Genomic DNA, 13,088 nt, shown 5'->3' with positions numbered 1-13,088 from the left:
TGACATTGCTGTAGTTGTTTAATTTTATTATTGATCAAAAAATACAAATTGCCTAATAATTGTGCACACAGTATAGTGTTGTCTGATTAGTTACAAATGTTCTACATTTACGACATGGTGACTTGTTGGGCTTTTCATCTCCTAAAAAAATTAAAAAAACACCTCATAAATGAATTTCTCCTATGGTGATAATAAAATAGTCACATGGCTAGGAAACAAAAAAATATTCCGTCAATTTACAGCCATCATGCCGGAGGCCGCTCCTCTCTGATATTGCTTAAGAAGAATTCATTCCTCACTTCATACATGTTCTACTAGTGTTGGCCACCATTAACCTGACAGTATAAATGCAGGTTTTCAACTTCACAAAATTAGGATAAAAGAAAAATTCATTACCTCTACTAAAAAAATCTGTAGGTTTTGGTGAAGTGAATTGTAAAATAACAGATAAAGAAAACCATAGCGCAATTTTACAAGATAAGCTCTGATAAAGGCGGCAGATCAGAGCGTTCGAAACGCGTTGCTCTCTACCTCTGTAACAATTGAATATGGAATCTGTTTTTAAAGAATAATATACTATTTATTTTGGACTATTCGTGAAGCTGGAACTTTTTCTCCTTCTTTTGGACGTTATGTACTGCACCCACTCAGAGGACAACACTTCATATAAGTGACCAAAAATTTCTAAATGTGGTCGAAGTAAAAGTTTTGGGCAGCCTTGGAGCACTTGACATTGTTTAAGGGGGGAGGGGGAGCATTACAACGTTATCAGTTGACAGTGATCCTACTACACAGTCATGCCCCCGCCCCAAGATAAAGTAAGATGTAAAAATATGAGAAACTTTTATTGGATTATCAACAACCCAAGTCAAACTAATCAGAACAACAAGACAATAAGGGGATCTAAGCATGTTTAAGTTTGGTCTTCACCTGGTCCTCAAAACTGGTATGAGGAATATTATCATCACCTAGATAATGTCAGCTAAATGCCATTTAAAAGGAGGAAATAAAGAAAAAAATATAGGGTATAGAAATGTTATATATGCGGGAAACGGCTCAATACAAAACATCAGAAGACCATGACCGTAAATTAGAAGAAGAAAAAAGGCCAATACCCCTACATCACATTACATAGTGTCTTATTGTAGCTTTACTGGAATAATATATTAAATATGACAACATGAAAAGGTAAAAAACAACACCGAAGAATATATTAAACTATACTCAACAGACGTATACAATTTATTACTCGACGGTAACAAAAACAAAAAGAACAATAACTAAACTCAAAACTTTGAAGTTTAGCTCTATAATAAAGCAACACATGCAAAACAAATTCCACATGAAGTCCTTCAAGTTTGACAATATGGCTGCTATTAACACGCAGTAGAGACCAAGGACTATAAAATAACCAGACATCAGAAATAGCCTTACAATTAATCTCTTTTCCCGAGCAATATTTAACAAGACAATAGAAAACAGAAACTCGAGAAGAAGCATACTTACACTTCACAAAACAGACTTGCTTGATTAATTCCTAGAACAAGTCATCCACTTTCAGGGTAAAAAAAAAAAAAAAAAAAAAGAATATAAAAGTTTCTAGCAAGAAAAAAAAAAAGCCAAAAGCAAAACCTTAAAAAGTTAAAAGTACATTAAAAAAAAGTAGAAAAAAAAAATGAGGTCACTCCCAGATGTGAGGCGAAGCGTGATAATGAGAGAATATTAATAAGCAGACATTTTCTTCGACTGTTGCCAAGAAGGTTCTAAGAGGAGTAATTTCAGACGGCAGCTAAAACGCACTCGCACCAGACATGTGACCAGATGTCAATCCCAGCACTCCCTCGGAAAACTCTGAATTGGCTGGAGAAAAAAAAAGTTTGGAAAGACGTTTTCAGATTCACACAGCAGAAAAAGGCTGAATTTGCCAGTGTTGTCTTTATCCATGCCTGGGTTTGCCCGCGTGAAATTAGTGAATTGCTCCAACCTCAGAAAGCTCAAAGCCAAATGCAGTGCGGTAACTTAACAGACGAGCAACCATTTATGGCTTGAAGAGAGGAACACATGCTCTGGGCTAATCTACCATAAATAGCTCTGCAAACTGCTGGGATCAAATCAGCTGTTCTCATATTTACTGCCTGTGGCTACTGAGCCCAATTAGAAAGTCAACATTTTCATTGTATGGAGAGGAAGCGTTTACTTTTTTCTGGGGTCAATGCTCAGTTTAAATACTATTAGTCAGAAGTGTCTACAGGTGATCGAGCAGAGAAAGAAGCTTCAGATTCATGCAATTCATTGCCATGTACTAAGGTATATTTACATGCCACAGTCATATTGTACTTATTAGGTGTCTTTGGACAAAAGAGCAAATTATTTTTTCTTTTTAAATAAAATTATTAAAACATTACAGTTTTTAATAACTTGTGCCAAAGCCAGAACTGGATTCAAAAAACGGGAAACAAAGTATAACGAAAAGGACCGGCGGGTCTCCTTACAGGACCGGCGGGTCTCCTTACAACTGGAGCCACTTCTGTCTCATATTAAAATTACATGAATACTATAGTGTATTTCAGGCCACTTCGATATCAAGGGGAGACTTCTACAACGAAATGGATAAGATGAATATTTTTCACAAAATATATAGCATCTTATAGCGGGATTTGTACACTGAGCTCATTTTGACATGCATCCTCTTTTTTCTCCACCAGGCGTTTTTCAAAACCTGAAGTAGAAATAAAAATGCTTAAAAGCCTAAAACACATGAATAGTTAAAGTGGCCTTACAATAGAAGTGAATAGAAAGTCTTTCAAGCACTTTTGAAGCAATTTTACCATTTTTTCTTTTTATAATTAAAGTAGTAGACCAAATCCAAAAAAATGCCATGTGCACATCCCCTTAGAGCAGCAGTCCCCAAACTTACTCGAGAGCCATACTCCGCTCAGATTATTGCAAGCCACATTCAGTGGCTCCCCCCCACCACCATCGGTATGACAGCCGATAATTTCTCGCAGAAATCTTTGTGCCTTCTTCCTTTAAAAGCAATATACCTACATCCAGGATTTCCCACTTTAGTCAATTTGTCAGACAGCCTTATATCTCGAACGAGGATCGCAAAATAACGCTCCGACTGGCCTTTGGCTCTCCCGAAAGGAGCGCGACAGTATGTATTTCTGTGCAGCTGTCACTCTTGATTCAGGAGAGCCGCCGGCCAGTCCAAGCATTGTGTGGAGATCCTCGTCACAGTTATACGGCTGTGTAGCTCTCCCCTAACTGTAATTATCATCCTCCTCACCAGTATACGCGCATCATGATCTGATCTTTGCTATCTTGAGACCTCCTTCATAGCAGTTTGCTAGATATGGTGGCGAACAGGGCTGTGGAGTCGGTAAGCCAAACCTCCGACTCCTCAACTTCCTTGAGTCAACGACTTCCGGCTCCACAGCACGTCCTCACTACTGAGCGTGTACATAAAGTGCAGCACGGGCCTCACTACTGAGCGTGTACATAAAGTGCAGCACGACCTCACTACTGAGCATGTACATAAAGTGCAGCACGTCCTCACTACTGAGCGTGTACATAAAGTGCAGCACGTCCTCACTACTGAGCGTGTACATAAAGTGCAGCACGGCCTCACTACTGAGCGTGTACATAAAGTGCAGCACGGGCCTCACTACTGAGCGTGTACATAAAGTGCAGCACGGCCTCACTACTGAGCATGTACATAAAGTGCAGCACGGGCCTCACTACTGAGCATGCACATAAAATGCAGCACGACCTCACTACTGAGCATGTACATAAAGTGCAGCACGGGCCTCTACTGAGCGTGTACATAAAGTGCAGCACGGGCCTCACTACTGAGCGTGTACATAAAGTGCAGCACGGGCCTCACTACTGAGCGTGTACATAAAGTGCAGCACTGCCTCACTACTGAGCGTGTACATAAAGTGCAGCACGGCCGCACTACTGAGCGTGTACATAAAGTGCAGCACGGGCCTCACTACTGAGCGTGTACATAAAGTGCAGCACGGGCCTCACTACTGAGCATGTACATAAAGTGCAGCACGGGCCTCACTACTGAGCATGTACATAAAGTGCAGCACGGGCCTCACTACTGAGCATGTACATAAAGTGCAGCACGGCCTCACTACTGAGCATGTACATAAAGTGCAGCACGGCCTCACTACTGAGCATGTACATAAAGTGCAGCATGGCCTCACTACTGAGCATGTACATAAAGTGCAGAGCGGGCCTCACTACTGAGCATGTACATAAAGTGCAGCACGGCCTCACTACTGAGCATGTACATAAAGTGCAGCACGGCCTCACTACTGAGCATGTACATAAAGTGCAGCACGGGCCTCACTACTGAGCGTGTACATAAAGTGCAGCACGGGCCTCTACTGAGCGTGTACATAAAGTGCAGCACGGCCTCACTACTGAGCGTGTACATAAAGTGCAGCACGGGCCTCTACTGAGCGTGTACATAAAGTGCAGCACGGCCTCACTACTGAGCGTGTACATAAAGTGCAGCACGGCCTCACTACTGAGCGTGTACATAAAGTGCAGCACGGCCTCACTACTGAGCATGTACATAAAGTGCAGAGCGGGCCTCACTACTGAGCATGTACATAAAGTGCAGAGCGGGCCTCACTACTGAGCATGTACATAAAGTGCAGCACGGCCTCACTACTGAGCATGTACATAAAGTGCAGAGCGGGCCTCACTACTGAGCGTGTACATAAAGTGCAGCACGGGCCTCACTACTGAGCGTGTACATAAAGTGCAGCACGGCCTCACTACTGAGCGTGTACATAAAGTGCAGAGCGGGCCTCACTACTGAGCGAGTACATAAAGTGAAGCACGGCCTCACTACTGAGCATGTACATAAAGTGCAGCACGGCCTCACTACTGAGCATGTACATAAAGTGCAGCACGGCCTCACTACTGAGCGTGTACATAAAGTGCAGAGCGGGCCTCACTACTGAGCGTGTACATAAAGTGAAGCACGGGCCTCACTACTGAGCATGTACATAAAGTGCAGCACGGCCTCACTACTGAGCATGTACATAAAGTGCAGCACGGGCCTCACTACTGAGCGTGTACATAAAGTGCAGCACGGCCTCACTACTGAGCATGTACATAAAGTGCAGCACGGCCTCACTACTGAGCGTGTACATAAAGTGCAGAGCGGGCCTCACTACTGAGCGTGTACATAAAGTGCAGCACGGGCCTCACTACTGAGCGAGTACATAAAGTGAAGCACGGCCTCACTACTGAGCGTGTACATAAAGTGCAGCACGGGCTTCACTACTGAGCGAGTACATAAAGTGCAGCGCGGCCTCACTACTGAGCATGTACATAAAGTGCAGCGCGGCCTCACTACTGAGCGTGTACATAAAGTGCAGCGCGGCCTCACTACTGAGCGTGTACATAAAGTGCAGCACGGGCTTCACTACTGAGCATGTACATAAAGTGCAGCACTGCCTCACTACTGAGCGTGTACATAAAGTGCAGCACGGGCCTCACTACTGAGCATGTACATAAAGTGCAGCACTGCCTCACTACTGAGCATGTACATAAAGTGCAGCGCGGCCTCACTACTGAGCGTGTACATAAAGTGCAGCGCGGCCTCACTACTGAGCGTGTACATAAAGTGCAGCACGGGCTTCACTACTGAGCATGTACATAAAGTGCAGCACTGCCTCACTACTGAGCGTGTACATAAAGTGCAGCACGGGCCTCACTACTGAGCATGTACATAAAGTGCAGCACTGCCTCACTACTGAGCGTGTACATAAAGTGCAGCACTGCCTCACTACTGAGCGTGTACATAAAGTGCAGCACGGGCCTCACTACTGAGCATGTACATAAAGTGCAGCGCGGCCTCACTACTGAGCATGTACATAAAGTGCAGCACGGCCTCACTACTGAGCATGTACATAAAGTGCAGCACGGCCTCACTACTGAGCGTGTACATAAAGTGCAGCACGGCCTCACTACTGAGCATGTACATAAAGTGCAGCGCGGCCTCATTACTGAGCGTGTACATAAAGTGCAGCACGGCCTCACTACTGAGCGTGTACATAAAGTGCAGCACGGCCTCACTACTGAGCATGTACATAAAGTGCAGCACGGCCTCACTACTGAGCGTGTACATAAAGTGCAGCACGGCCTCACTACTGAGCGTGTACATAAAGTGCAACACGGCCTCACTACTGAGCATGTACATAAAGTGCAGCACGGCCTCACTACTGAGCATGTACATAAAATGCAGCACGACCTCACTACTGAGCATGTACATAAAGTGAAGCACGGCCTCACTACTGAGCGTGTACATAAAGTGCAGCACGGCCTCACTACTGAGCGTGTACATAAAGTGCAGCACGGCCTCACTACTGAGCGTGTACATAAAGTGCAACACGGCCTCACTACTGAGCATGTACATAAAGTGCAGCACGGCCTCACTACTGAGCATGTACATAAAATGCAGCACGACCTCACTACTGAGCATGTACATAAAGTGAAGCACGGCCTCACTACTGAGCGTGTACATAAAGTGCAGCACGGGCCTCACTACTGAGCATGTACATAAAATGCAGCACGACCTCACTACTGAGCATGTACATAAAGTGCAGCACGGCCTCACTACTGAGCATGTACATAAAGTGAAGCACGGCCTCACTACTGAGCGTGTACATAAAGTGCAGCACGGGCCTCACTACTGAGCATGTACATAAAATGCAGCACGGCCTCACTACTGAGCATGTACATAAAGTGCAGCGCGGGCCTCACTACTGAGCGTGTACATAAAGTGCAACACGGCCTCACTACTGAGCATGTACATAAAGTGCAGCACGGCCTCACTACTGAGCATGTACATAAAATGCAGCACGACCTCACTACTGAGCATGTACATAAAGTGAAGCACGGCCTCACTACTGAGCGTGTACATAAAGTGCAGCACGGGCCTCACTACTGAGCATGTACATAAAATGCAGCACGACCTCACTACTGAGCATGTACATAAAGTGCAGCACGGCCTCACTACTGAGCATGTACATAAAGTGAAGCACGGCCTCACTACTGAGCGTGTACATAAAGTGCAGCACGGGCCTCACTACTGAGCATGTACATAAAATGCAGCACGGCCTCACTACTGAGCATGTACATAAAGTGCAGCGCGGGCCTCACTACTGAGCGTGTACATAAAGTGCAGCACGGCCTCACTACTGAGCATGTACATAAAGTGCAGCACGGCCTCACTACTGAGCATGTACATAAAGTGAAGCACGGCCTCACTACTGAGCGTGTACATAAAGTGCAGCACGGGCCTCACTACTGAGCATGTACATAAAATGCAGCACGGCCTCACTACTGAGCATGTACATAAAGTGCAGCGCGGGCCTCACTACTGAGCGTGTACATAAAGTGCAGCACGGCCTCACTACTGAGCATGTACATAAAGTGCAGCACGGCCTCACTACTGAGCGTGTACATAAAGTGCAGCACGGCCTCACTACTGAGCGTGTACATAAAGTGCAACACGGCCTCACTACTGAGCATGTACATAAAGTGCAGCACGGCCTCACTACTGAGCATGTACATAAAGTGCAGCACGGCCTCACTACTGAGCGTGTACATAAAGTGCAGCACGGGCCTCACTACTGAGCATGTACATAAAGTGCAGCGCGGGCCTCACTACTGAGCGTGTACATAAAGTGAAGCACAGATTCACCTCAACTAAAAGTCTAGACCCTTAGATCAGGAACAGAACAGACATTTATAGGACATTTCATAACTTTCCCAAATTCTTATGAAAACATTTACAGCACATCCTGCATTGTACTACTGTACCCAATTTATTATCTATTTTAGGAGTCTGAATCCGTCCATTTTACACCGCCTCTACAGCCCTGGTGGCTAATGCCCCAAACTGGTAGATGAACGAGAGCCACACCTCATGGGCCGACGAGCCACATGTTTGAGACTTAAATGTCAAATTTGATGCAGATATCACATGGAATCCATACCAAAGTATTGATGAGGTGCAGATTTATCAAAGTGGTTCAAAACCATTACTGACCATAGCAAGTAATTGATGGCACAGCTTTTATTTATCCTTAGCAGCTTAAAAAATTAAAGCAGAGCTCTGATTCAATGCTAGAGACAACAGGCCAGTCTTTTTTACTTTTAGACAGTTCCGATAAATTATTCCACATGTTTCTGTGACTAAAACAACTGACAGAAATGAGGAGAGGAAGTGTTGTGAAGACCGCATTAGTAGCACCTTTAAGTGCCATTCCCTTAGCATGAAGCCAATAGGTCTCATTTATGCAAACTGTCTAAAAGAAAATTTTTATATTTTCCACAGCAACTAATCACAGTACAGCTTTTATTTTGCTAGAGCAGCTTGTGAATTCAAAACTGCACTGTGATGGCTTACTAAGGCCTCTTTCACACATCAGTATCTCCGGTACGAGTGGTGACAGTTTCCACACGCACCGGAGACACTGACACACGCAGACCCATTCAAATCTATGGGTCTGCGCACATCTCAGTGTGTTTTCACGGACCGTGTGCTCCACAAGGAGACAAGTCCGTTTTTTTTAGGGTAGTGGTAGTCTGCTCCCACAGTATCCCCACCTGTAAAAAATAAAAATCCATGTACTTCCCTGTCCTAGGTGTCCCCCTGCTCTAATCCATGCGACCGTTGCTGCAGTGGAGCCGGAGAGAACAAGCCGCTCCAGAGCTGCAGCTCAGGAGGGGTGTCCTGTCACTCAATGAGTGCAGCTCCGGCTTATTCTCCCCAGCTCCTCTGCAGCAGCGGTTGCATGGATTACAGCAGGGGACACCTAAGAGAGGAGTATATGGATTTTATTATTTTATTCTTATTTTTACAGGTGGGGACACTGCGGGAGGAGACTACCACTACCCTCATCATTGTCCCTGCTGGTGCGGATCACAGCGTCGGCAGGAACCATGATGAGCGCAGCATTCAGCACCTGGCGCTTGGGAACAGAACTAACTGTACCGCTGATTCACAGGCTCAGTCCGTGTGATCCTGATGCAGCACACTGTTGCCACACAGGACACTGATAAAAACTGGTACCGGAGATATGAGGACATGTGAAACTGGCCTAAGGGAAACAGGCAGTTGAATGTTTTTGGGCAAATCATCAAGATCCACAGCTGGCTAAAGCTCCCTTTGTAATTGCCAAACAATGACATCCCAGATGCGCTCTATTGGGGACAATTCTGGAGACTCTGCAGACCATGGTAGCATGTATAGTTAATAAATAATAATCTTTTTATTTATATAGCGCCAACATATTCCACAGCGCTTTACAATTCAGACAATTTACAGATATTATGGCCACTGTCCCCATTGGGGCTCACAATCTACATTCCCTATCAGTATGTCTTTGGAGTGTGGGAGGAAACCCATGCAAACACGGGGAGAACATACAAACTCCTTGCAGATGTTCTCCTTTGTGGGATTTGAACCCAGGACACCAGCGCTGCAAGACTGCAGTGCTAACCACTGAGCCAATGTGCGGCCCCAGTTCATGTGCTACCATGCGGCACTTTGAAGAAATTACCATTTACTGTTTCCATAATTGATCCATGCTGTACAGCACATACCAAGCCTAAGGAGTCCGTGACTACACAAACCATCAGAAGGCGTTTGCACAATATTGGGCTACGAGCCAGACGTCCAGCTACAGGTGCTCCACTGACCTCATGGCACCGCTCTCAAAAGCCATCATGGTGCAGAGACAGACAGCAATAGAGGTCTATCCACTTCTGCAATGAGTCCCGCTTTTGTCTTGGCACAATGATAGCCGGAGATTGGTCTAGGCAAATCATCAAGATCCCCTGCTGGCAACTCCTTTGCAATTTCCGACCAATGATGTCGCAGAGCAAAAACATTTAATGTGCCCTAAAATGATATAAAAAAACACAGCTTAACACAGAAAAACAAGCCCTCACACAGCTCCATGGACGGAATAAAGAAAAATTACAAATACAGAAAATTGTGAAACTAATTTTTTTTACAATCTTTGGATTGATTCTTAAACCTACCATTTTACTGCATGAAAATGAATGGTATGACTCGTCCCACAAAAAAGTCCTCGACGATTATGTCAACAGAAATAAAGTTATGGCTCTCTGAAGGGAAAAAAATAGTATAAAACTTGAACAAAAATGAAGAAAAGTCGCTCGGTAGCTTAAGGGGTTAAACAAATCTAGATGCCATTTTTTCCCCAGAAACAGCGCCACACCTGTTCATATTAAGTATGTGGTTTTCCAGCTTAACCCTATTCTCTTCAATGGAGCTCAGTGTAATATCAGACATAACCTGTGGACAGGTGTGGAGCAGTTTCACTTTTGCAAACCTGCACAATCCCTTTAAAAATCTGGAGCGGCAAGTGGCTGTGCCAAGTTGTAAAATGCAAGACCCGCATATAAATCCCTGTACATCTTGTGCTTCATTTACATGATCTCTTATTACAGTGTCTCTTATAATAAAAGTATAATAGAGAAAAGGCTCTAACAGAAGAGGGCGAGATCAGGGCTGTGGAGTCGGAATCGGTGTCCATTTTGGTGGAATCTGAGTCGGTATAAAATGGACTGACTCCAGCTCCTAAAATATATAATAAATTGGGTGCAGTAGTGCATGAACGTTCTTTCACTCACCTCCCTGCATGCATTTCTCCTGCCATAGTTCAATAGCTTGCAGAGACATGAGCAGAGAGATGAATACCCACTCTTACTTCCTAATCGGTCACAGCATCTCTGCTGCTACAGACAGATTACACTTGACAGCAGGCAGCAAGTTACACAAAAGGTGGACACCTAGTGGCTGGTACTTTGTAACAATTATTCAACGGTAAAGGAACATGTTTGTTCAGATTTCTCATTTAGCAAATTATCAAATATTAGAGTGATCATTTAAGACATTGCATCAAAATTTATCAATGCCTAATTCTTTGACAGAGCAAACTTGGAGACTGTACGGTATTAAATTGTGCCAAATTTTAAATGGTCTTAAGTTTACATCACCTATAAGTCATCTTACTTTGTGCCAACAATTTGAGCTCACCTTTCCTAATAAGTCATGCCTTTCTTCAAAAAGGCCATGTCGTTTGACTTGCAGGTGTATAAAGTGTCTAAAACTCAAATATGGTGCAAATCATCCACTTTTTGGAGCATTTAGCAAGATAAATCGTCCTTGTATTCTAACATGAGATAACTGTTTACTTTGAAACAATCCTCTATTATTCCTCCTGTAAATAGGAAAATAAATTGACAGATTGTGTTTAACTGACCCGTAAATTGACATGAGACGTTAGGATTAGTGTCCTAGAAGCGGGTTATAAATCACACCGACACATTTCTACCTTGGTCTTCGTTACCGTAACTTCTAATTACGCCTGGTTTATGCTCCTAGAATATATAGTAATCCTTTCAGAGAGTGTTACTAAATCATCGCTGCAAGGAGCCAGAGAGCGGAAAGGGAGGAGGGAAACTGTGCAGCCTCCATGGAACAGGAGGAACGGGTCATCTAAAACCCGCGCTCAAAATATGTCCCGAATAACTCAAGGAGCATTTCATGGATCTGATCCCCTCTGCGTGTATCATTGTATCCTGCTCGAAAACACAATTTGTTTTATTCATTCTCCATGCCCAAGTTAGCAAGATGAAAAGTTCATGGGAATAAGGAAGCAGCGACATAAATGGGCACAGAAAAGTAGTACAAAAAAATAGAAAAATAAAAAAAGATGAAAATTTAAGATAAATGGCACTGCGCAGAGCAAAACCTAGGAAACAAGTCAATATAAAAGGGTAATTCCCATCTGAGTAAATTGTGTCATTGCTAGGATATACCATCAATAAATAATCACCGAGGGTCCGACCTCAGGGACCCCCCACTGATCATGAAGGAATGAAAGAGGTGGCGGCTCTGCAGAGTGATGCACAACCTCAGCAACTCTAGTGATATGCCATCAATTAAAGAAGCACTTCCATCACCCTTTTTATCTTCTTAAAATATTGCAGTAATTATAATTATATGGCACTGTGTACTTACAATTGCTCATTTTGCCTTTCTACCCAGATTCTTCTCTTTTCCATTAGGTCTAGGACATCACGTGATTAAAAACTGACCAGCTGAATCCTTTTAAGCTCTATGTAGAAACAGGAGGTCAATTTTCCCTGTATGAGTCATAAATCACTGTAAAAGTCCCTGGCAGGGGGAGGAGGAAGCAGCTGGGTCAGGAGTTGAAGAGGGTAATGATAAATGCAGGGACAAGAGAATTTTTTCACTTTGCATTGAGGAGCTCTGCAGGTTCTGTCCACCAGCCAGATACTTATTTTTGCATACAGCACCCAATTCGTAAGGCTCAATTTTTTGGGGTACATTCGGAAAAAAATTAAATGAACCCAATACAAACTCACACACGTAGGTGCAGTTTTAACAGAGGCTTATAGATGTAAAGCACAAGGTCTAAAGAGAACGAGTGATCTTTATTAATAGTCCAGTATCGGGGTCAGCGGTACGCCATCATCTCTCCTCTGTGCAGGTGATGAAACACCTTGCAGCCTTCCTCGATATCACCGCTGGTCAACCAGGCACATTTTTAGAAGGTAAAATGCAATTAACGACTCCAGAAAGCCACATGATGTGCGGATATTCTGCACTGCGACCGCACAATAAGGGTCCTTTATGAATTTGCCGCCCTTGAATGGGGCTATGTTGCACTTTCCTGCACAGTTGGGGGGGTGCTAGAGTCTGTGCATGTAGAGTCAGTAAAGCCCCCACCAGATGACTATCTGAGATGTATGGCGGTATCCTAAATTTGGCCCAAGAGATGGTGATTGGAATGTTGACACCTATACTTTTGGTTTTCAGAGGTGAGAAGCCACTGACTCCCCATCTGGCAGCGGCTCTTTCTTTTCCCCCTGTGCAGTGTTTGATGCAGTCTGTGCATTTTTTCAATGAAGTTTTTGGAGCCCAAGCCAAAAGTGGGCGACTTTATCTGCACTGTCAGACGAACAGAAGTTCTGCTCAGTCGGGGCCGAGGATCCAG

At 44.1% G+C, this 13,088-nt stretch overlaps 1 protein-coding gene across 5 annotated transcripts in view; it reads right to left on the bottom strand.

Moving 5' to 3' along the window:
• SVIL (supervillin) overlaps positions 1-13,088 on the bottom strand; it is a 221,523-nt gene that overhangs the window by 150,604 nt on the left and 57,831 nt on the right. The window contains exon 1 of one of the 5 annotated variants that reach the window (XM_073677607.1): positions 1,507-1,572. The exons of the other annotated variants lie outside the window; for them this stretch is intronic. The gene's annotated coding sequence lies outside the window, so the exon portion shown is untranslated. Of the gene's footprint in view, positions 1-1,506; positions 1,573-13,088 lie in introns of those variants that run through there. 5 annotated transcript variants of the gene reach the window in all.

The sequence above is a fragment of the Phyllobates terribilis genome, unplaced genomic scaffold, assembly GCF_046119375.1.
Source record: "Phyllobates terribilis strain yellow unplaced genomic scaffold, ASM4611937v1 Scaffold_4__5_contigs__length_816908805, whole genome shotgun sequence".
In the NCBI taxonomy this organism is placed as follows: domain Eukaryota; kingdom Metazoa; phylum Chordata; class Amphibia; order Anura; family Dendrobatidae; genus Phyllobates; species Phyllobates terribilis.
Note: the sequence above shows the minus strand (reverse complement) of the source record. Positions and strands in the feature narration are given on the sequence as shown.